Source organism: Camelus bactrianus, chromosome 3, assembly GCF_048773025.1.
Source record: "Camelus bactrianus isolate YW-2024 breed Bactrian camel chromosome 3, ASM4877302v1, whole genome shotgun sequence".
NCBI classification, from domain to species: Eukaryota; Metazoa; Chordata; class Mammalia; order Artiodactyla; family Camelidae; genus Camelus; species Camelus bactrianus.
In genome coordinates, this window is record NC_133541.1 from 160,545,913 (window position 1) to 160,569,116 (window position 23,204).

The 23,204-nt window shown below is 41.2% G+C and overlaps 1 long non-coding RNA gene across 1 annotated transcript in view; it reads right to left on the reverse strand.

The window, feature by feature from the left end:
* Nucleotides 1-21,235: 21,235 nt before the first annotated feature.
* The window catches only part of LOC141577214 (uncharacterized), a 32,457-nt gene continuing 30,488 nt past the window's right edge, over nt 21,236-23,204 (reverse strand). Inside the window, exon 4 of the long non-coding RNA XR_012506029.1 lies at nt 21,236-23,184. This is a non-coding gene — a long non-coding RNA (uncharacterized LOC141577214). The remainder of the gene's footprint in view (nt 23,185-23,204) is intronic.

Consider the following 23,204-nt stretch of genomic DNA (forward strand, 5'->3'; position numbering starts at 1 on the left):
TCCTGCACCCCGTTCCCTTGGTGCTAGATGAACGAACGTCTCTCCACTTGCTCAGTTCTGAGAGATAAGTGTGTGTGAAAGCCGTCCTTCACCTAGCTTCTTTGGAACACAAAGTTTCTTTTTAGTTGCAAACTCCATTCCATACATATATATGGGTAGGTACCAGCTCCAACTCGGTTTTACAGTGGAAACTGCAGGAACTTCAAACAGGCACTAGGAAACAGACTGGGAAACCAGAGTAAAAGTTTCCCCTGCAACCCGTTCCCTTGGTGCTAGATGAACGAACGTCTCTCCACTTGCTCAGTTCTGAGAGATAAGTGTGTGTGAAAGCCGTCCTTCACCTAGCTTGTTGGGAACACAAAGTTTCTTTTCAGTAGCAAACTCCACTCCATACATATATATGGGGAGGTACTAGCTCCAACTCAGTTTTACAGTGAAAACTGCAGGAACTTCATACCGGCACTAGGAAACAGACTGAGAAAGCAGAGAAAAAGTGTCTCCTGCAACCCGTTCCCTTGGTGCTAGATGAACGAACGTCTCTCCACTTGCTCAGTTCTGAGAGATATGTGTGTGTGAAAGCCGTCCTTCAATTAGCTTGTTGGGAACACAAAGTTTCTTTTCAGTTGCAAACTCCATTCCATACATATATATGGGGAGGTACTAGCTCCAACTCGGTTTTACAGTGGAAACTGCAGGAACTTCAAACCGGCACTAGGAAACAGACTGAGAAAGCAGAGAACAAGTGTCTCCTGCAACCCGTTCCCTTGGTGCTAGATGAACGAACGTCTCTCCAATTGCTCAGTTCTGAGAGATAAGTGTGTGTGAAAGCCGTCCTTCACCTAGCTTGTTGGGAACACAAAGTTTCTTTTCAGTAGCAAACTCCAGTCCCTACATATATATGGGGAGGTACAAGCTCCAACTCGGTTTTACAGTGAAAACTGCAGGAACTTCAAACCGGCACTAGGAAACAGACTGAGAAAGCAGAGAAAAAGTGTCTCCTGCAACCCGTTCCCTTGGTGCTAGATGAACGAACGTCTCTCCACTTGCTCAGTTCTGAGAGATATGTGTGTGTGAAAGCCGTCCTTCAATTAGCTTGTTGGGAACACAAAGTTTCTTTTCAGTTGCAAACTCCATTCCATACATATATATGGGGTGGTACTAGCTCCAACTCGGTTTTACAGTGGAAACTGCAGGAACTTCAAACCGGCACTAGGAAACAGACTGAGAAAGCAGAGAACAAGTGTCTCCTGCAACCCGTTCCCTTGGTGCTAGATGAACGAACGTCTCTCCAATTGCTCAGTTCTGAGAGATAAGTGTGTGTGAAAGCCGTCCTTCACCTAGCTTGTGGGGAACACAAAGTTTCTTTTCAGTTGTAACTCCACTCCATACATATATGTGGGGATGTACTAGCTCCTACTCGGTTTTACAGTGAAAACTGCAAGAACTTCAAACCAGCACTAGGAAACCGACTAAGAATCCTTTATAAGTCTTTCTACTGTACCCACTCCCTTTTGTTAGTTGAACAAATGTCTCTCTATATGTTGAATTTTGAGTGTTAAGTTTTTGGTAAGTCTTCAATGTTCTAAATTGTTTAGAACACATTTTTTTTCTGTTGTAATCTGCCCTACATACATACATATATGGTGATTACTAGCTCCAACTCAGCTTTACAGAAAAACTTCATGATATTTGCCCGGATCTAGGATAAGATACTGATAAACCAGAGTAATTTTTTCTACTACAGTCCATTCCATTTATACTGGATAATAGAACTTCTCTTCTCATTCTCAATTCTGACAGATAAATATTTGTGCATGGCATCAGAAAGCTTAATTGTTTGAAAAACCATTTTTTTTCAGTGGGTAAATACACTACATGCATATATATGTGAAAGTACTAGCTCCAAGTCGATTCTACAGTGAAAACTGCGTGATCTTCAAAGTGTCACTCTGAATCATACTGTGAGTCCAGGGTATGTGATTCTATTTCAACCCTTTTCCTTTTTATATATGAACGAACTTCTCTCCACTTGCACAATTCTGAGTGTTAAGTGTGTGTGAAAGTCTTCAATTAAATTTCTTCGGAACACACAGTTTCTTATGAGTGGTTTAATTCACTACATTTGTATAAATGTGGAGATACTAGTTACAACTCGTATTTACAATGAAAACTGCATGAACTTCAAACCAGCACTAGGAAGCATATTCAGAATCCAGTGTAGGTGTTTCTCCTGCACACCATTCCCTTTATGCTAGACAAATGAATATCTCTCCACATTCTCAATATTCAAAACTGAATGAGTGTTGAAGCCATCCTTCATCTACCTTGTTGATAACCCAGAGTTTCAGTCCAATGGAAATTACTTTTCTTTCATATATATAGGAACTTTCTAGCATGGACTCGGTTTTATACTGTAAACTTCTTTTATTTGAAACCGGCTTTGAGAAACATGCTGAGAACTCATAGAATCTGTTTCTGTATATCACTTAACCTTCAATGCTGGATGAAAAAACTCCTCTCCACAGGCTTACTTCTGACATCTGAATTTGTTTTGGAGACGACCTTCACTTAACTTGTTTGAAAACCAGAGGTTCTGTTGTAGGGGAACTAAGCTACTTACGTATCTAAGGGCAGGCGCTCACTCCAACGTGGTTTTCCACACTAAATCGCTTTTACATTGAAAACGGCGTTAGGAAACATGCTGAAATTTTAGAGAATGTGTGTCTGTAATACCTCTGCATTTTATTCTGCATGAAGGAACTCCTCTCAACATGCTCAATTTTCATAACTCTATGAGTTTGGAAGCTTTAATTCACCTAGCTTGTTGGAAACCCAGAGTTTCAGTCCAAGGCAAACTAAGCTGCTTCCATATATATCGGGACGTAATAGTACTAACTCAATTTTAAACTGCAAATCGCCTTTACTTGAAATCGGCTTTGAGAAACATGCTGAGAAATCAGAGTAATTATTTCTGTATGTCACTTAACCTTCAATGCTGGATGAAAGAACGTCTCTCCACAAGCTCAATTCTGATATCTGAGTTTGTGTTGGAGCCGTCCTTCAGCTAACTTGTTGGAAATCCATAGTTTCTGGTACAGGGGAACTACGCTACTTACATATCTAAGGGGAGACACTCGCTCCAACGTGGTTTTCCACACTAAATCGCTTTTACATTGAAAAAGGCGTTAGGAAACATGCTTACAAATCAGAGAATTTGTGTCTAGAATACCTCTGCCTTTTATGCTGCATGAAGGAACGCCTCTCAACATGCTCAATTATCAGATCTGTACGAGTGTGAAAGCCGTTCTTCACCTAAGTTTTTCGAAACCCAGTGTTTCAGTCCAAGGTAAACTACTCTGCTTTCCAATATATGGGGATGTACTAGCATGAACTCGATTTTTCACTGCAATCGGCTTTTACTTGAAACCGGCTTTGAGAAACATGCTGAGAAATCAGAGTACTTGTTTCTGTATGTAACTTAACCTTCAAGGCTGGATGAAAGAAGCCTCTCCACAAGCTCACTTTTGACATCTGAATTTCTCTTGGAGCCGTCCTTCACCTAACTTGTTGGAACCCCAGAGTTTCTTGTATAGGGTAACTACGCTACTTACATTTGTAAGGGGGGGCTTTCGCTCCAACTTCGTTTTCCAGATCAAACCGCTTTTACATTGAAACCGGCATAAGAAACACGGTCAGAAATCAGAGAATGTGTGTCTAGAAGTCCCTCTGCCTTTTATGCTGGATGAAGGAACGCCTCTCCACATGCTCAATTTTCAGGAATATAGGAGTGTGGAAGCCACCTTTCACCTAGCGTGTTGGAAACCCAGATTTTCAGTCCAAGGTAAACTTCGCTGCTTTCATATATATGGGGACGTACTAGCACGAACTCAGTTTTTCACTGCAAACCGCTTTTACTTGAAACCGGGTTTAAGAAATATACTGAGAAATCAGAGAACGTGTTTGTACATCTCACTCTGCCTTTTATGTTTACTGTGAAACGGTGGTTTGAAAGAAAAATCACTTTGCTTTGGTAAACTGCTTTGAATCGAGTTCCTCCGCTTTGATATGTAAATTGGGTAGTTCCCGTTTTCCAGAAGCTCTGGTTTTCCAACAGGTTAGGAGAAGGACGTCTCCAACACAAATTCAAGTGTCAGAAGTGATCTTGTGGAAAGGCGTTCTTTCATCCAGCATTGAAGGTTAAGTGACATACAGAAATACTTACTCTGAATTCTCAGCATGTTTCCTAATGCCAGTTTCTAAGGAAGAGTGGTTTGCTGTGGAAAACCACTTTGGAGCGAGAGCCTCTGCTTAGATATGTAAGCAGCGTAGTTCCCCTAGAACAGAAACCCTTGTTTTCGAAGAAGTTATGTGAATGGCTCCAACTCACATTTAGATGTCAGAAGTGAGCATGTTGGGAGGCGTTCCTTCTTCCACCATTGAAGGTTAAGTGACATACTGAAACACTCACTCTGATTTCTTAGCATGTTTCTGAAATCCGTTTCAAGTAAAAACGTCTTGCAGTGGAAATGAGAGTTGGTGCTAGTTCGTTCGCATATATATGAAAGCAGCGTTGTTTCCCTAGTCCAGAAACTGTTGGTTCCCAACGAGCTAGGTGAAGGACGGCTTCCATACATATACAGGTTTGAAAATAGAGCATGTGTAGAGGCCTTATTTCACCCAGCATAAAAGGCAGAGTGACATATAGAAACACATTCTCTGATTTCTCAGCATGTTTACTAACGCCGATTTCAAAGTAAAAGTAGTTAGCTGTGGAAATCCACGTTGAAGCGAGTGCCTCCCCTTAGACATGTTAGTAGCATAGTTCCCCTAGACCAGAAACAATGGGTTTACTGCAAGTTAGGTGAAGGACAGTTCCAACACACATTCAGCTGTCAGACGTGAGCATGTGGAGATGCGTTCTTTCATCCAGCATTGAAGGTAAAGTGACATACAGAAACATTTACTCTGATTTCTCAGAATGTTTCGCAAAGCCGGTTTCAAGTAAAAGCGGTTTGCATAGGAAAACCGAGTTGGTGTTAGTACATTGCCATATATATGAAAGCAGCATAGTTTCCCTAGTCCAGAAATTCTGGGTTCCCAACAAGCTTGGTGAAGGACGGCCTCCACACTTATACAGATCTGAAAATAGAGCATGTGGAGTGATGTTCTTTCATCCAGCATAAAAGGCAGAGTGACATGTAGAAACACATTCTCTGATTTCTCAGCATGTTTACTAACGCCGATTTAAAAGTAAAAGCTGTTTGTGTGGAAAACTGCATTGGAGAGAGTGCCTCCCCTTAGATATGTAAGCAGCGTAGTACCCCTAGACCAGAAAATCTTGTTTTCCAACATTTTAAGTGAAGGACGTCTCCAACACTCATCCAGCTGTCATAAGTGAGCATGTGGAGAGGCGTTCTTTCATCCTGCATTGAAGGTTAAGTGACATACTGAAACACTATCTCTGATTTCTCAGCATGTTTCTCAAAGCCGGTTTCAAGTAAAGCGGTTTGCAGTGGAAATGAGGGTTGGTGCTAGGACGTCCCCAAATATAAGAAAGCAGCGTAGTTCCCCTAGTCCTGAAACTATGGTTCCCAACAAATAGGTGAAAGAAGGCTTCCATACTTATACAGATTTGAAAATAGAGCATTTGGAGTGGCGTTCTTTCATCCTTCATAAAAGGCAGAGTGACATGTAGAAACACATTCTCTGATTTCTCAGCATGTTTACTAACGCTGGTTTCAAAGTAAAAGTGGTTTGCTTAGGAAAACCGCGTTGGAGCGACTGCCTCCGGTTACATTTGTAAGTAGCTTAGTTCCCCTAGACCAGAAACTCTGGGCTTCCAACAAGTAAGGTGAAGGACACCTCCAACACACATTCAAATGTCAGAAGTTATCATGTGGAGAGGCGTTCTTTCGTCCAGCATTGACGGTTAAGTGACATACAGAAACACTTACTCTGATTTCTCAGTGTGTTTTTCAGAGCCGGTTGCAAGTAAACATGGTTTGCAGTGAAAAACCGTTTTGGTACTAATGCATCCCCATAGATATGTATGTAGCGTAGTTTCCCTACCCCAGAAACTGTGGGTTCCCAATTAGCTAGTTGAAGGACAGCTTCCAAACTCATACATTATCTAAAAATTGAGCATGTGTTGTGGAGTTCTTTCATACAGCATAAAAGGTGGAGTGACATATAGAAACACTAACTCTGATTTCTCAGCATGATTCTGAAAGCTGGTTTCAAGTAAAAGCTCTTTGGAATGGAAAAGCCAACTGGAGCTTGTGCCTCACCTTATATAAGTAAGTACCGTAATTCCCCGAGACCAGAAACTGGGTTCTCAAAAACCTAGGTGAAAGTTGGCTTCCACTCACATATGTTTCCAAAATGGAACAAGTGTAGAAGAATTCCTTTGTCTCACCTAAACAGCAAGGCTAAATCTCAAGCACTTACCATGATTTCTCTGCATGTTTACTTGAGTAGATTTAAAGCTAAAAGCATTTTTCGCTCAGATACCTAGTTAGAGCTTATTCCTGCTGTTATATATATCGGTCGGGCAGTGCCCCAACACCACAATTCTGTTTTCCAGCAGTGTTGGTGAAGGGTGGCTTCCACACATATTCAGTTTTCTCTCATCCTCATTCTTCTGCTTAGACATCAATGCAGGTTGTGTATTGTGGAAGCCAAGGAAATTTTTTTTCATTTAGGATCAGCCTCGGAGAAAACTGAGACCTGCTTCTGCTTCTTTTCCCTGCTAGATTTCCTCTTGGTGCATTACCAATCCTCAAGAGTGAGTTCCTTTAACCAAGTAATTATTTCAAAAAAATGAGCAGGTTTCCATATGGCCATTACTTCTTTTATATTCTTGCTTTTTAATACCTCTCTTCCATCTCTTTATCTCCAGGTGTCTTATTTCTATGTCCTTTGGTTTGGGCTGATGGCTAATCAGCATTAGTGTAGAAATTGTTGCTTGATATTACTGATCTATATTCTTTCCATGGATATTTGATTTATCATTGGATTTTAGGGAAGATAGTTTCTTTAAAAAATCTCTGGTAAGTAACTTGCGGAGGACCCTGATTCTGTTGGTCTAGAACTATAATGCTTAATTTCTGAATAAGTGATACTTTCACAGAGCTCAAAATTCCAAAGGTTTGCGTGTCACCTCTGTCCCGAAGACTTTCAAACTTTTCTTTGGGGGCACTCAGAACTGAGTGTGTGTGTGTGTGTGTGTGTGTGTGTGTGTGTGTGTGTGTGTGTGTGTGTCCTTCTGGACTTAGTTTAGCCTGAAATGAGCAAAGGCAAGTACCCCCCATTTTACACAATCAATAGACGACTTTCACAATTTGATACCTTTTAAAAATATATGAACTGTAATGTTGTAGAATTTTACAAGAGGCAGTGATCTTCAGGACTGTCAGCAATGGAGGCAGAACAGTTGGAGGGACAGCAGGTGCTCGTGCTCAGTGGCTGAAGTCACACAACATCCACGGCCACCTCTGGTTAATCTTATAGAGTGGGTGCTGTCTGCAGGCTTTCAGGGCTGTGCCCCCTCCCAACCAAACATATATATTAGGAAAAGTGGTGAGCCTCAGTATGAGAAACAATAAAGAATTAGTAGGGGAAATTGAGTTTATTGTTTTTAAAAGAAAAATTAACATCCAGGTAGTTTAATTTCAGCTCCTAATAGACTGATGTGTTGACATTCACAAGGATGCGTAAACACCTGCAAGATCATGGGGCAGGACCGGAGACTCTGAAGCAGCAATCACCACACACAACTTCCACTGCTGTCCTTGACAGCCTTATAGAATTACTTGATTAAGAAAAGGCCATAGATTTTAAATATCATCATTTTGAGAAACCAGTACTTTTGAAATCTTATATACTAATGTAACTGAATTGGATAAAGAAATGTTAAATGTGTAATAAAGCATCCAAAGAGGTAATGATTACTGAAAACACCACAAATTGAAGAGGACCACAGCATAATGTGCATATATATTTTAATGATCTGGAAGAATCAGCTCAGCAGTCTATTCGAGACATCTAGAGATGATGTCAAAAGTGGGTGTCCTTGGATAGCTTTTTGTGAATGTTAGAGTGAAGTCAGGGTCAGGTACACAAAATTAGTTTAAAAACAAAAGGTGAACCAGATTTCTTTTCAAAAATCTATTGTGTCTTGTTAGAAATCATCAAATCCAGTGTCAAGGGAAGGAAAAAAAAACCTAGTGACCACGTGACTGTTTCAGGAGCTGGTAGTAAAATGACAGTTGACAATTGTGTAAATTAGATATGATCTTGATGTCCAACTGACCCAAAGATTTTTAGTCCATGTGTCAATAATATATCAAGGAATAAATAGTGATATATGTTTTATCAGCTCTGTTATCCCCCCTTCAAGCCTGCATTTTGATTGGGAAACTAAGAACTTCTACTGCAGGGAGGGGGATTTTCAAAAATGGAGTGTCCCCCAACCGAGAAAATAAAGAAAATGTAGCCATACACTGTAGAGACACAGGGAGATCTGTTGAGCCAGATGACACTTGCTTTACTGTCAACTAGTGGAGGTGCAGCTTTTTGAAGACTTGGGTACCACGTTGCTGCCTTTCTCAAGGTATTGCCCTCGGCTCTTGAGAAGCGTTGAAGTGAGGCCAAGGAATTAGCCTCTGAATGCCCTTTGCCATGGATGTTGTCTCTATTCGCCACTTTTAAGATTTAGCTTAGACAAGTTGCCGTGTCTTGCCAAGTGAGCTAAATACAGTAAGTACATCTTGAAGCACACGACTCTTTCCTCCTCACTGCAGCAGAGGACCTCTGCATTGGAGCATCCTGAGATGTCATCAATTGTCATTTTTTATGTTCGGAATCAGTAAGGATGCTATGTCCACATGGATGAGGAGGGTAAGATTTCATTCTCTAAAGTGGCAATGATGGGTTGACCTTTTCACTTAAAGGGTCTCACATCAACAAATGCGTGTCTGTTCTGGACCAAGAAGAAACAAGTGTTTGAAAAAGAATAGCTTGAAAGGTCAGTGGGACATGTCAGGCATCTTCTTCATGTCCTCAAGTTCGGGTATCCAACATGGTTTTCCTATCCTGAGTGATACTGACAATTTGCCGTGCTCTGTGCCACATGTATACCAAAGGCTTTCCTAAATAAAATATCTAGAAATGGTAACATTCTTGATATGTTTTAAACCGGGGGATGTGAAGGATTTAAAATTAGTCCCTAATGTGCATTGATTTTTTTAAAGACATCAATTTTATAGAAACTTTTGAAGAATTAAAGTGACAGAAAATTACAAAGCACCTTTTCCTTCTGGTAAGAAAGGGTTCTGTATTCCTTTATTGATGAATGTAACATAGAATCAGTACTAATATTGTTTGTATTGTACTTAGTGTTTACAGAGTGATTCACAGATATTCTCCTATTTCATCTGTGCAATGACCTCTGGAAGATAAGATTTCCTAGTTATGCTTTTTAATGTCTATTTTTAACTCTGTCTAAAAGCAGATTGAGCCCCATTTGCTCAATTTAGAAGGCTGGACTGATATTGTGTCAGAACATTCCATGAGGCAGAGGAAAGGAAGAGACTGGGGTTCTACATGATGGAAGCTGCTCCTGAAATGATTTGACCAGCAGTCTTATCCATTTTTCCCAAGGCTGGAAACAAAACATTACCCAAGACAAGGAAAACAAGGATCCAATGTGACTCCAGCCTTGGCACGTAGAGTCACTGCTGTCTTTCTGTGCCTTGGAGAGGAGGATGCTTTGGGTCTCTGTTCTACAAACTCTGTTTTGTTTATCTCCACAGTGTCTTGTTTTACTGGCATATGCTGTAACTTGATTTAAATTTCATAGCTTTAAAACAAAAATCAAGATCTCTTTATCATTTATTAACTATTTGGTAAAGAGTTTTTGGTGAATATTGAACTTAATTATTAGGTCTTACCATGGCAATGCACAACACCTAGTTCCCCAGATAACAGCAGTGGCTTAAACATGCTAAAATTGTATTTCCCTCTTACATAAAGAAGTCAAGCAATCGGTAGCCCAGGGCTGGTTTGCATGATGGCCCCTGGGTCAGAGAACAAGATGCCTGTTATCTTCAGCCCATCAACCTGATGGCCCAAAGTGGCTGCCTGAGGGTCAACCATCAGGTCCACATTCCAGGCAGCAGAGAGGAGGGAAGAAAGGTGCTTCAGTTCCCTTTTGGGATGGTTCTGTAAAGTCCCAGGTAGCTTTCCTGCTTTTATCTTGCTTTAGACAGAGGGCTGAGAGACAGCTTGCTATGAGGTAAGCTCAACTCAGGACCAGCCTTCTCCCTCGAGGGGAGGGGAGGGAGTGGGCGGGGAGGAACGATCATCCTGCACATGGTGTAAGACACCACGATGAGCCGCCGGGGGCCTCTGCAGTCCGTCCATTGCTTTGGGCTGCACTGAGCGGTTGGTAACGGTTGAGATTTTCACGTAGAGGTGCGTGTATGCTTGAACAATTGCTCGGTTCATTTAAACTAGTGGCTACCAGAGCACGTTGGAGAACACATTTGTTCTCACCTTCTAGCCAGTGACCCTCCAGCCAGGTTGCTGTCCTGCTGTTCATTTCCACGTTATTTTCCAAGACTTCCAGAGGAAATGTAAGCAGCCTGATGCTCAAATGCTTTTCTGTGTGATTCCCCCCTTGTTCTTTGAAGGAAAAACAAATTGCCTAGAGAAGAGTGGACAAAATTCCAACCCTCCATTTCTTTAAAGCTCTGAGATTTGGTGTTAGGAAATAGAAGAAAATTCCAGAAACACCATTAAGAAACATTATTTCTTTCAAATGTGATTTTTAACAGCAAAGGACAATATAATTTATAGAACAACTTTTAAGACAATTGAATTGGCAGTAAGTTCACATAATGAAACTTCCAACAAGTCTTTATATTTCTCCTGGAAATTCCTTGGCTATTGGTGTAAATTATTAATAATTAATATCAGCTTTCTATTCTTTCTCTTCCTGTAGTTGTAGAGTTACATGAAAATAGCTTGTTGTGTCACTGAGAAAGCCTCCTGGTCAGCCTTTTAGTTAAACAGCTTGTGTGCGTTTCGGTGGCAGGTGTGCTAAATAGTAGTTTTCAGGCACTTGGGGGATGCCCATCACACCAGCACTGTGGGAGCCTATTTCTCACCCACGACCAGGTGAGACCCTCCTTTCCTCCACTGCCTCGCCCAGCCCCCCACATTCTGGGTATTTCTCACCACCCAATTTCATCAGATTCAGCCCTGCACAAGCAGAACAAGTCTTGGTTTCTCAAAGACCAGGATCTTAGTTCTAGGTTTTCTGTTAAAGGACAGTGTATAAAATCAGGCAAATTTATGTGTCTATTGAGGCCTCGGGATCTCTGCAATTAAAACAAGAAGTTGAGTTACAATACTATTCTTTTCCACTTCTGAATTTCTATAACTCCACACAATAGCTTTTTTATTAATTAGCTAAAAATTTTTCCAGAATATATTTTCCTAAGATTCACAAATATCTGTTACTTTATATTTAAAGATGCTATATTTAAAAAATGGAATAATTATTTACTTTTAAAAAGTAATTTAAGTCAAGAAATGTTTGATACTGAAAGTTTACTATGAGTCCAAGTATGTAAGCTTAATTTTTGTGGTACTGTCGTTAAAACACACAACGTGAGAGTTGTGGGTTAAGTTTTATCTGGGGCAAAATGAGGACCAGAGCCCAGGTGTCAGCATCTCAGAGAGCTCGGAGGAACTGCTCTGAATTTGAGGGGGAGTTCAGCATTATATGAGATTTCATTGAATGCGGGCGTGCAGTCAAGTGTACGTTAAGTCAGAGGCTGCTGCTATTCGAGGAACAGGTGTCTCTGTTAATGATTTTAGTGCTTTTCTAGATAGGAGGAGATGCAAGAATTTGGGCTCATAAAATTTCCTGAAAATGTCTAACTATCTGAAAGATTTTCTGCCCATTTTCCCAGAGCACAGAGCGCCCCATTCCTGATCTCCACCCTGAACTACTTTCAGAGGGTGTTCAAGGTCAGCAGCTGCAGTGGCTCGTGACTTAATCAAATCAGAGGCAGATGACAAGTGCCAATTTTTAGTTGACAATATGTATTTATTGTAGGAAAAAATGTTACTTTCCAACCCTACCCCTGTTTTACTTTTAGTTAGAGGTCAACTGATAACTGTTAGATGACTTAAGTCAGATGAGGGGTGAAGGAGTCATCTCGTGAGCCGGCCAGTGCTCTATGTCAGCCTCCTTGATCACATTCAATTTTCTTTCTGTTCAAACAGCATGCATCTGATTTTATGAAGTTTGGAGACTATCCTGAGCACATGGGGTCTGGAAGTGGCCCTGTTCCTGTGGTCTTTGTTTATTCTGTGAATTATGGTGTGAATCTTTATGTGCCCAAGCTTCATCATAATTTCAAACTTTAAGGATTTAAATATGGGAGATGGATGCCAAGTTCTGGGAATAGATTTTCAGGATAACAGCCAGGATTGGTAAAAAGTAGGGAGAATGGATACAGACTTTAAAAAAGAAAAGTTATTTTACAATTTCTGGCAGATAAATTAAAGTCCTTGTTGGGATTCTATCAGGAATGTTTAATTGGGAGACCTACCTCCCATTTTCATGAAATAAAATAATTTTATTATTTGTTTAGTGCCTACTGTCTAACAAATAAGTATCCCCTTTGCATATATTTTTATCATTTAATCTCTACAAAGATTCCCTGGAGAACACACGTGTCACAGGTGAGGGAACCAATATCATCCAGGGTAAGTGGCTGGAAGGGAGATGGGTTGGAGGGCTTACCCTCCTTCAGGCTGAGACAGAGACACCAAGGTTTATTGACAAGCTTGTTGTTGAAGTTGTTTATTTAATACTTTGCTTCCTTGATGAATTGAATCTCTTGAAATTGTTTATGTCTGGCTTATCTTCCCCTCTCTCCTCTGCCTCAGGTTCTCCTCGTAAGTAGTATGAATTCAGCCTGAGCTGATTCAGGAAAATCAGAAAATAAAAAATTAGCCCACACAAATGACTTCTTAGTCCTTGTAATTCAGTACTTCCTAAAATCCTCAGAAACGCAAGGAAGGTGTGTTACCTCGGGGACTGAGTGCATTTGAAGAGTGAGAAATGTTAAGTGTGATCTGGTAAAGGCGCAGGCTCTATAGACAAAGATCCGGGTTTGGATACTGGCTCCATCAAGTACTGGAAACATGACCACCTACAGCCTCAGTTTCTTCATGTGTTAAATGGGCTGATGGAGCTCACGTCCAAGTGGTCAGGTCAAAATGAGATGGTATGAGTGACTCTCAGGCAGAATGCTTGGCAAAGTGCTAGTTGCTCTTGCTGGTTTATTATGTCCTCTTAGGTAATTCCGTTGTCCATTGGCTTGAGAATACCTCCTCATTTGATTTAAGAAAAATAGCATACCTTAAGAATTTTAAAATAAGGAATGAAGATTTACTGATTAATGCTGGGTGTATTTTTATAGGTCATTTATTAAAAAAAAAAGTAGGAGTTCTCTAAAGAGAATTTATTCAGTGTGCCTAGAATATGATTCAGTTAAAAATGGTTTTCCTTTAAATACTTTTCAGAAATTTTCTGTGATATTTTTCTTGAAAAGTACTTGAAGATTTCTGAGGAGGTTTTACATTTAGAAAAGTTTATTCTTGTAACAATTGACACATTAAATAAATGATTCATATCCCTGGACAGCATAAAGCACTGGCTTTTTTTTTTTTAATATATATAATTTTGGTGGTTAGTTCTATGACATTTTATTGGGTAGAACTATCTCCCATTTCCATTTTACAGGCAGAGAAGATGAGTCATACGATACTCACTATACAAGAGAAGCAGAGGCTGATTAATTTGGGCAGAAGTGTAAAAGGGTGTGGAGAAAAAAATCGTTGACTCACAAACTGGACGCATTCTGTGGTGCTGTGCAGCTGAAACGGATTTGATTTTGCTTCTGGGTTGTCCTAGGTTTTGGCACATGTGCCTGGAAATGTCTGTCGGGCAAAGATGCTTATTTAAGAAGGTTGTCATTGTAAATGTTCTTAAGAGTATTAAACAAATTCCACAGCAAATAAATGAACATGTTTGGAAGGTTTTCCACCCTCATGTAATTTCCAGAAAACAGACATGATTCACTTGCTAAACCAAACACACAGGTACAGTAATGAGCCTGGCTCACATGACTGGACAGCACGGAGGGAGCCTCATCTATTGGCGTGGGTTACGCTGCAGGAAGCGCAACTGAAATTTTAATTAGAATTTATTTACAGCGAGTGCTGCTTCCGCGTTTTTCTCCCCAAAGTAAGGAAGCGCCCTCAATGCCTGGCCATTAGTCTGCAGAGCCCCGCGGCTCACACACTCCCCTGCTCATCAGGAGGCTGATGGAGCCAGTTTGCTTAGACTCACTTAGCTACACTCGCAGCGGGGATCATCAGTCTCTTCTGTGTGTTGATCTCCACGTGCAGGGGAGAAAATCGACTTTTGATGCCGACAAACGCTAATTGACTACCAGTTGTTTCAGAGGGACTGTGATGTTGAAAACTGGTGTCCCATTCATTTTTATATGTTGGATGCTGACAAATTTCACGGCATCACTTTCACGGTAAGTACACCCACCAGGGAGGGTGTCGGAGTTTGAATCTGTGTGTTTTAGTATTCAGATCCTGGCACTGGTCAGTTTACAGTGTTCTCGCTGGGTTTGGGAGACTGTTTCTGGAGCGATTTCTTTGGCTTCCAATAAATTTGCAAAGCCGTCTCCTTCAGTCGATTTCTGATGAGTTGAGTTGGGAGGGGCATGTGAAATTGGGGCGGGCAGAGAGGTGCAATGAAAACTAGCCACCATCTGGTTACCTTTCATTTTTTGTGGGCCAAAAATGCTTGTCTTCTTTTCTTTTCTCCTCAATTCATCCCTTCAGGTCAGGGAGTCGTCTTCAAGAATTTCTTCCTAAAATGTAAAATAATGATGAAGGCAGTGTGTTTCTGTGGTTGATTTCATTTGATTTGCTTTCATTGTTAAAGATTTTCTGGTGAGGTTCTTATGAGCTCTTAAAAGCTGGAAGAGCAGCAATACCAAGGAGAGAAAGTCAGAGAAATGAGTCAGCGGCCCCTGTGAGGTCTGGGGGACGAGGGCAGGAGGTGGGGCGGAGGCAGCACCGTGGCCTCACCTGCAGCCCTGAGGGCAACGTGCGCATGTAAAGCCAGAGTCTCTTGTCACCATGTGTTCTAACAGGACTCCCACTAAAGGAATGCGAGGAGATTTGGGGAGGCCTTAACTTTTACCCTCTTGCCAAACATCTTTAATGCTGACTGTATTTATTCAAGATGACACAGAGATCACCTGCAGAGTGTGAGGAAGCGGTGCTTGCTTCCTGTCTTGCCCGCCCCAGGCTCACTCATCAGACACCTGATTCTTGCAGGCACTGCAGTGCCCGTGGGGGGAGCTCTGCTCCTCGGGGAGCTGGGCACGGCAGTGAGCACACTGAAGCCGGCCGCACCATCGCTGATCCCACTCCAAATGGTGAGATGAGCCCCTTGTGTAAGTAGTAGAGGTGGGATCCAGAGTCTTCCTGTGTTTAAGGAGTTCTGCAGTAAAGCCAACTTGGAGGAAAGAAAGAAAATGCCTACTGTTCCATGACTGTGTCCTAAGGGTTTAAAGCTCACTGTGGAGCACACGTGAGATCTCATTCAGTAAACACTCTGGGGTCTTGATTCTGACTTGTCTTGAATTTGGCATTCTCATGTTATTTCTCTTAAAATATGTCTAAGCAATCATTTTTGTTTGATGGTTATGTGTGCATAAGGGTCCTGAAGAAACTGTTGTGGATGGAAGTGTGGGTACCAGAAGGGCTGGTGGCCCTGGGGGCTGCCCGAGCTCCACACCATTTGTTACCAGCAGTCTTTCAGATTGCATCTTATTCCAGAACTCATCGGGGCTCCCATCTCTCACTACGTGTCTTGAGAGAATATTTGTTCAGAGGGGAGGGGACGGGGTGCTTCCAAGTTTGGGTTCTGGGGTTCCCTGTGGCAGAAGGTGGCACTGGAACAAATCATTTATTCATGGAGTAATGAAGCCCCCCAGTCTCGTGGCTAATTGGGACTCCCTGTCCTTCTTCATTTTAGGAGCTGGAGGGCTTGGGTTAGGCCCCCAAACCTGTTTTTTGGTGAGCTTTCAGTCCTATAACTCCACCTGGGTTGTCCCGTTTCAGTCACATGACTTTGATTTTTGCAGGTAGGTGTTAATCCTGGATAGTGCCTGGGACTTCCTGGTTTCCCCTACAGTAGGGACACTGAAGAAAGTTCACCCCATAAGGTGTGTTCGGGGGCCTCGAGGACAAGTAGGGACCCACAGACAGATGTCTGGATGGATGGCGATCAGGCCCAAGTCTTGGAAGAACAGAGATTCCATTACTGTTTTAACAGTGAAATTGAAGGAGTAATTCTGGAAGGTCTGATGCAACTGAGATTAAAATTATTATATGGTTTTTATTGTTAGCAGGAGTGGTTTTTAACCCTTAGACCCAGTCCCCCCTATTGACAATAAATATTTTTTAACCTTTCTTTTCTGGTGCCCGGAAGTGAACGTCATAGAAAATGTAAAGTAACTATAAATATGATAAACAAATAGACAGGTTGATGGAAAGATGTTTTGCCTAAATTCTTATATTATGGGGTATTTTATATTCTATGCTAATTAGTGACCACTCAGGACAAAAGGCACATACAAAGGGAGTCACTTCTAATAAACTATTTTTCCAACCCTTACCTAACTGGGAAACAAGTGGCTTCAGAATGTTAGAGCACCTCCCAAGTCCCTGGGGAAATCTCCTTGTCAGAGTTACACCTGCTGATGGTGTCCTGTGCCAAGTGAAAGCAAATGCGGTTCGGAAGCTGCCCGGAGGCTGACTCCGGGGATTCCTTCTCCGTCGCAGCTGTGAGGGAGCCTTGTCTTTCCTGACCACAACCAAAGAGGCGATTTTGAATCTCTTAAAACTGCCATACCAGTGTATATCACAACCCTCACAAGATACATTGAATAAAATAGAAAAATTTAAGTGTCTCCTTTAGGATAGAAATAGGGTATAAAAGAAATAAATTAAAAAATTCTAGTGCCCGAATAAGTGCTACATTACACTGGCTGCATTATAAGGTTAGAAAACTTCATTACCGCTTTACATACCACATCTTGTATTTAGATTTTATTTATCTTTTTTTCCCTAAAGAAAAAACAATCATTTGATGAGTTCTTGTGTCAGAGGTGATGAGAAGAGAGCAAGTGTAAAACAGGGAATCGTGGTGCTGGTTAGTCTAAGACCATCTCCGTCACTGTGCAGATCATCTTTACTCATTTTACTGCACTTTTTGGAATCACCTTCTCACTTGGAAAAACTCCCGTGTCAGTTGGATTTGCTAGTAAAACAATTATTTTTCTTACCTAGAACATCAGTGATGTTTTCAAGATGATAAAAAAAATTTGCCCATGGCATTTAAACAGTTGCTTGTTCTCGTAACTCATGGCTCACGGTCTCGTATTTGTCACAATTGGAACTGTGTTTTCTTTCTGCAAATTCTCATTGCTTTGGTGACGCAGGGACACTTGTCCTTACTGGATGGAGTATGATAGTAGTTTTTTGCATTCTCTCCCTAAATCTGGAGTCCTGTGTTATGTTTCCTGTTAACTTAAAAAATAGGAATATTGTTATTTACCTAAATATCTAACCTCACACCAGTGGTGCATATCAAATTGGTCCAAATAGGAATTCCAATATTAAATGAAACAGTAATTTCACAACCCACTTTTCCAAAAATTTGGATTGATGGTTCAATTATACCAGGGACATTAGCTGTTTTAATTGAATCAATCATTGCTTTCTTCAATAAAAGTTTCCATTCCATCTGCTCTTTTGGTTTATTGTTCTTCAGTGATTCATTTGCTTTCTTTCCCAAAAATATATGATTTTGGCTTTTGTCATTGAAAACCCTTACTGGTTTTGCTACATCTTGCTGGAGAGGAAGGCTTGTGACTGTTTTATAGTCACTGGTTTCATGGTTGTATGAGTGCTTAATGCCACGTTGCAGGGGTGTGGAGACCTAATGAATTGTGTACATAAAAGGCTTAGTCTACACTGAGTGCAGGGTTAGTGTTCGCAGCCCATGTCATCAGTATCATAATTAATCCATTACAATCATCCTCTATTAATCAGTGTTTTCCTTCTAACGTCTCCAGGAGAGGAAATGTAGTAGTCTAAATGCAAATCTTTGCCAAACTTTCAGTCAATTCAAAACCTTAAAAGCTTTGCTGTCAATAGGACTGTGTGCCTTCTATCCCTAATTCTGCTCCTCCTGACCCAGGACGCGGTCTCCACAGCTGATGATCCATGAGACACTGGATTCTTGGTCCCATGGCTCTGTGTGTTCTGGGACTTCTGGGGACTTCAGCACTGTTTTAGGGGCTTTGGTTCCCACCTCTTCATAGCATTGCTGAGATGAGATCTGTGGGTTCACCCTCATTCTTGACTGTATGGTGCATTTTTTCTAGAACCAACACACGCCACCGTGGCAGCACTACTTTGAACACGTGCTGGGGCAGCGTGTGCTTGTCAGTTCTTGGGTTTAAATTTTCTGTTCTAATTTCTATAATGGGGTATATTGACAGATACACTCCATGTAAACAGAAGCTCTGTGGGGTTTTCAGCAACTTCTAAGAGCATAAATATTCCTGAAGCAGCTAATCTTCCTCCCAACAAGTGAGGAGCAAGCCGGCAAGTCCTGGGTGCCTGTGGCGGCCAAGCTGTGCAGCCCAGGCTGCTCACCGAGGAACAAGGAGAAAATCTTAAAAACCTACTTCCATGCTGTCTTTCACAGAATCTCAGAAATGAACGTTTTAATATCTAAAGAGGGGTGTTTTTTTTTTAAAAAATTTTTATTTTTTTCCTTTTTCAGTTTTATCAGGTAGAATTTTTACAGTTCAACTTCACATACACATATTGCATGTAAATACATGTATAGAGCATACTGCAGTTTTTAGTTTACATATATGTACTAATTATTGTTTCATAAGAACAGATTAGAGCTTTAGATTTTTAAAATTAGTTACCAGAGGAATAAGGACATCTACAAAAGAATAAACAGTATATGGTAATCCAATCACAAAGGACGGTCAGATGTGCTTGCATATATTCAAGAAATCAAAACAATATTTAGTTCATTTGTGGTCTTATTATTATTGCTATTAATTTTAGATTCCCCATAAATGAAGTCATATGGCATTTTTCTTTCTCTTTCCACCCCACTTCACTTAGAATGACAGTCTTCATGTCCATCCATATTGCTGCAAATGGCATCTTTTATGGCTGAGTAGTATTCCATTGTATATATGTATCACCTCGTCTTTATCCAGTCATGTGCTGATGGACATTTGTGTTGTTTACATGTTCCTTGTTCTATGTCCCTTCTGGCAACAATTACGGATTTTAAATATTTTCCACCTTAAAATCCTTCCTGAAGGAGATGTGGTAACTGGAATCAAAAACAGTTACAGCACAGGGTTGTTTGTGATGGCCTTGGGGGCTTGGTAGAAAGGTTGGCAGAAAGGATTTCAGATTCTGATCAAATGAGTCCTCCTCTTGTAGCCCTGCTGACCGCCTCTCTCACGGCCTGCCCTACAAGTCTGACCAGTCCCTTCTGTGAATCCTACTGTATTGTGCACAAATTTTGTCCAATTGGTGTCATCCAGTAGGGACCTTAAGTGAGGCACCCAAGCTCCTGTGTTGGTTTCTTCCATCAGCCCTTACTTCCTTGGGAGCCAGGACTGTCTCATTGCCCCAAGGATCCCTAATGCCTAGTGAGATGCATGATAAAGCTGGTACTTAATGAGCACATGGGTCAAATGGAAAAACCTGATCAAAAAAAGGCCCTCATTTTTCAGACATGCCTACTTGAGCACATAGGGTAAAATGACATGTCTTCTTGGATTTGCTGTCAAATACTTCAACAAAGGACAAATAAAAGAACAAAGGTCTGAATAAAGGAAATATGGAAAAGTTTGTGAATTCCTTAATCTGGGTGATTGGCTTATTGTACTATACTTACTCATGTATACTTAAGTTAGTTTATAATTTTACTGTCATTAGCTGAATAGCAAGTATTAATACGTATTAATTGAAATCCTTAGAACTGAACAAACTTACCCCACACAAAATCCTTAATATCCTAGTAGTTTGTCTTTCAGAAATCTTTTCCCACAAAGACAGGAAAAAAGGGAAAGGCAGATCCGTGCAGTATTTCCACGTTGTCAAAAGACCAAAGGCCGATACAAAAGAAGAGATTGTAAAAAATATAAAGAGGCTGAAATCAATGTCCGGAAAACCTAGCTAACAATCCTAAATGGCCCAACTTAACTAAACTCAGCACTGCTGCATCAAGAATGGCGCAAATAGCACCTAGTGGATTTTTTTTAATAAATAAATAATAATCCAGTTCCTACCACAGGCAATTATGATAAGACTGAGTATAATTTCTAACACCAACTAGTGTACAAATCATAATTTCTACTTGATTCAAACTGCTTCTTCTACAAAATTTGAATCTTTTTATTCTTAATACAGATTTGTGGCCTATGACCAAGTGATAAAATTTTCAACTGGCTTGTATTAAAAAAGGTTCACCATAGTGAGAGTTTATTACATCAAGTATTCCTTTTTGGGAAACCCATGTGCCTTGTCACTCTCTTTCATAAGATTTCCTGTGGAAAATTCAATCCTTCATTCAGGAAAAGGCTAAGCAATATATCTCATGGGAAAACCTTCATAAACTGCAACACAAGAAAATGAAAATGACAGTGAGCAGCCCGTGAAGCCAGCAGACACGCAGCGCACGGCTGTGTTCCCGCCTCGAATTTCTGTAACCAGCAGGGAAAATGTGCATTTCAAGAAATAGACATAAACAATTTTCAGGACCTGAGCACACAATTTCCCTTTCAGGGTTTAGTGGGCTTCCATTTAATTCTATGAGAAATGTTTAAAACAACAGAACAACAGCTGAGATAGGGTTTAAAGTAACTTTTATGTCTTAGTGAAAATAAAGACAACTGATAGTTATCATTTTTACTTTATTTGATCTCACTCTCTTACTTTACCTCCCCAACCTCCTCCAGAAAATGATTGTGAACATCCCCTCCTGTGTCAGAAGGCTAAGTAGAAAGTACCAATCAAATGGAGGTGTGCTTTGTTGTTTTATTTTTCAAAACAAACAAGTTTCATTCATGTGGTTTAATAATTTACATCAGAAACAAAGTCTACTCAATAAATGGTAGCCAACACATGTCATCATAGCTGCTCATCAGGTTTGGCCCCACGTTACACACTTTTACATGGACATGTGCCATGTGCTGTCATGGGAAATGGTGAGTGGGGACAGGGCCTCTGCTCTCACAGGGCACACAGCCTGGTGGGGGAGGTGGTGTTCAATCATTGTCCTTTTTTTTTTAATATACTTACAAATTATGGGAAATGCTATTTAAATAGAACAAAATGAGTCAATGAAAGTGAAAAATACAAGGACAGTATTTAGGCTGAGGGAAGACAGGGAACCTCTTTGAAGAGCTGACACTCCACTGAGACCCAAAGGACAACTCCGGTGCTGCAGGTGAAGGGCAGAGACACATTGATAAGGGGCTGATATCCAGAATATACCAAAATCTCTTTAAACTCAACAAGAAGGATGAACAACCTGATTAAAAAATGAGCAAAATTCCTGACACAGACCTCATCAAAGAAAAAATCTAGATGCCAAAGAAATCTATGGAAAGGTGATCCACAGCATCTGTCATCAACGGGATGCAGACTGAAACAGCGAGGTACCACTGCACACCTGTCAGAACTGCCAAAACGCAGAACGCTGACAGCACCGAATGCTGGTGAGGATGTGGAGCATAATGAATTCTCATGCATTGCTGGTGGGAATGTAAAATGGCCCAGATACTTTGGAAGACGGTCTGGCAATTTTTTACAAAACTAAACGTACTCCTAACACATGATCCGGCAACTGTGCTCCTTGGTGTTTACTCGACGAAATGGAAACTTATGTCCACACACAAAACTGCATACAGATGTTAATAGCAGCTTTATTCATAATCACCAGAACTAAGAAGCAACTAAGCTGTTCTTCAGTAGGTGAATGGATTAACTTCAGTAGGTGAATGGATTAATAGCCAGAAAATGGACTATTATTTGGTGCTAAAATGAAATGAGTTATCAAGGCATGGAAAGACATGGAGGAACCTTAAATGCATATTACTAAGTGAAAGAAGCCAATCTGGGAAGGTTCCGCAACTGTCTGATTCCAACTGTATGGTGTTCTGGGAAAGGGAAAACCACAGAGACTAAAAGATCAGTGGCTGTCAGAGGCTAGAGGGGAAGGAGCAGTGAATGAGGTGCAGCACGGAGCATTTTAAGGTCACTAAGACAGACTACTCTGTATGATGCTGTGACGGTGGATACATGTCATTGCACATCTGTCCAAACCCACAGAGTGCACACCACCAAGTGTAAATCCTAGTGTCAAGTCTGGGCTCTGGGTGATGATGACGTGTCAGTGCAGGTTCACCCATTGTCGCAAACGCATGCTCTGTTGCAGGCGTCAATAATGAGGAGGCTGTGGGGACAAACTGCAGTTCATACACTGAATCCAGCCCCAGACACCACTGTTAATAAAGCTCTGTGGGTGTGTGGAATGTCCGGATGCTCTGGCGTCTGAACAGCAGAGCTGAGCAGCTGCACCAGAGATCAGGAGGTTTGCAGACCCTGAAATACTTACTCCCAAGCCCTTGACAGAAAAAGTCTGCTGAGCCCTATTCTAAACGAATCAGAATTCACCCTGATGAGACAGGACAGCAGGGCCCAAACCAGGCATGGTTAATGGGACTGAAGCAATGTTTTAGTTCCAACAACTTTGCTGAAGTCCTGCAGATCCAGCGACAGACTGTAGCCAGGAAGCGTCTGCAGAAGGAGTCGGTAGCAGGCCTTCCCGCCAGGCTCCGTAATGCCGGGGGCCACGCGCTGCACGGGGGCCACCCTCTTGAAGAAGGCGGACTTGCGGTGGAAGCCGATCAACTCATAGAGCTCGGAGAGGATGCTGCACTGCTGAATTCTCTCCTAGGAATGCTGAAGCACAGGGAGAAAAG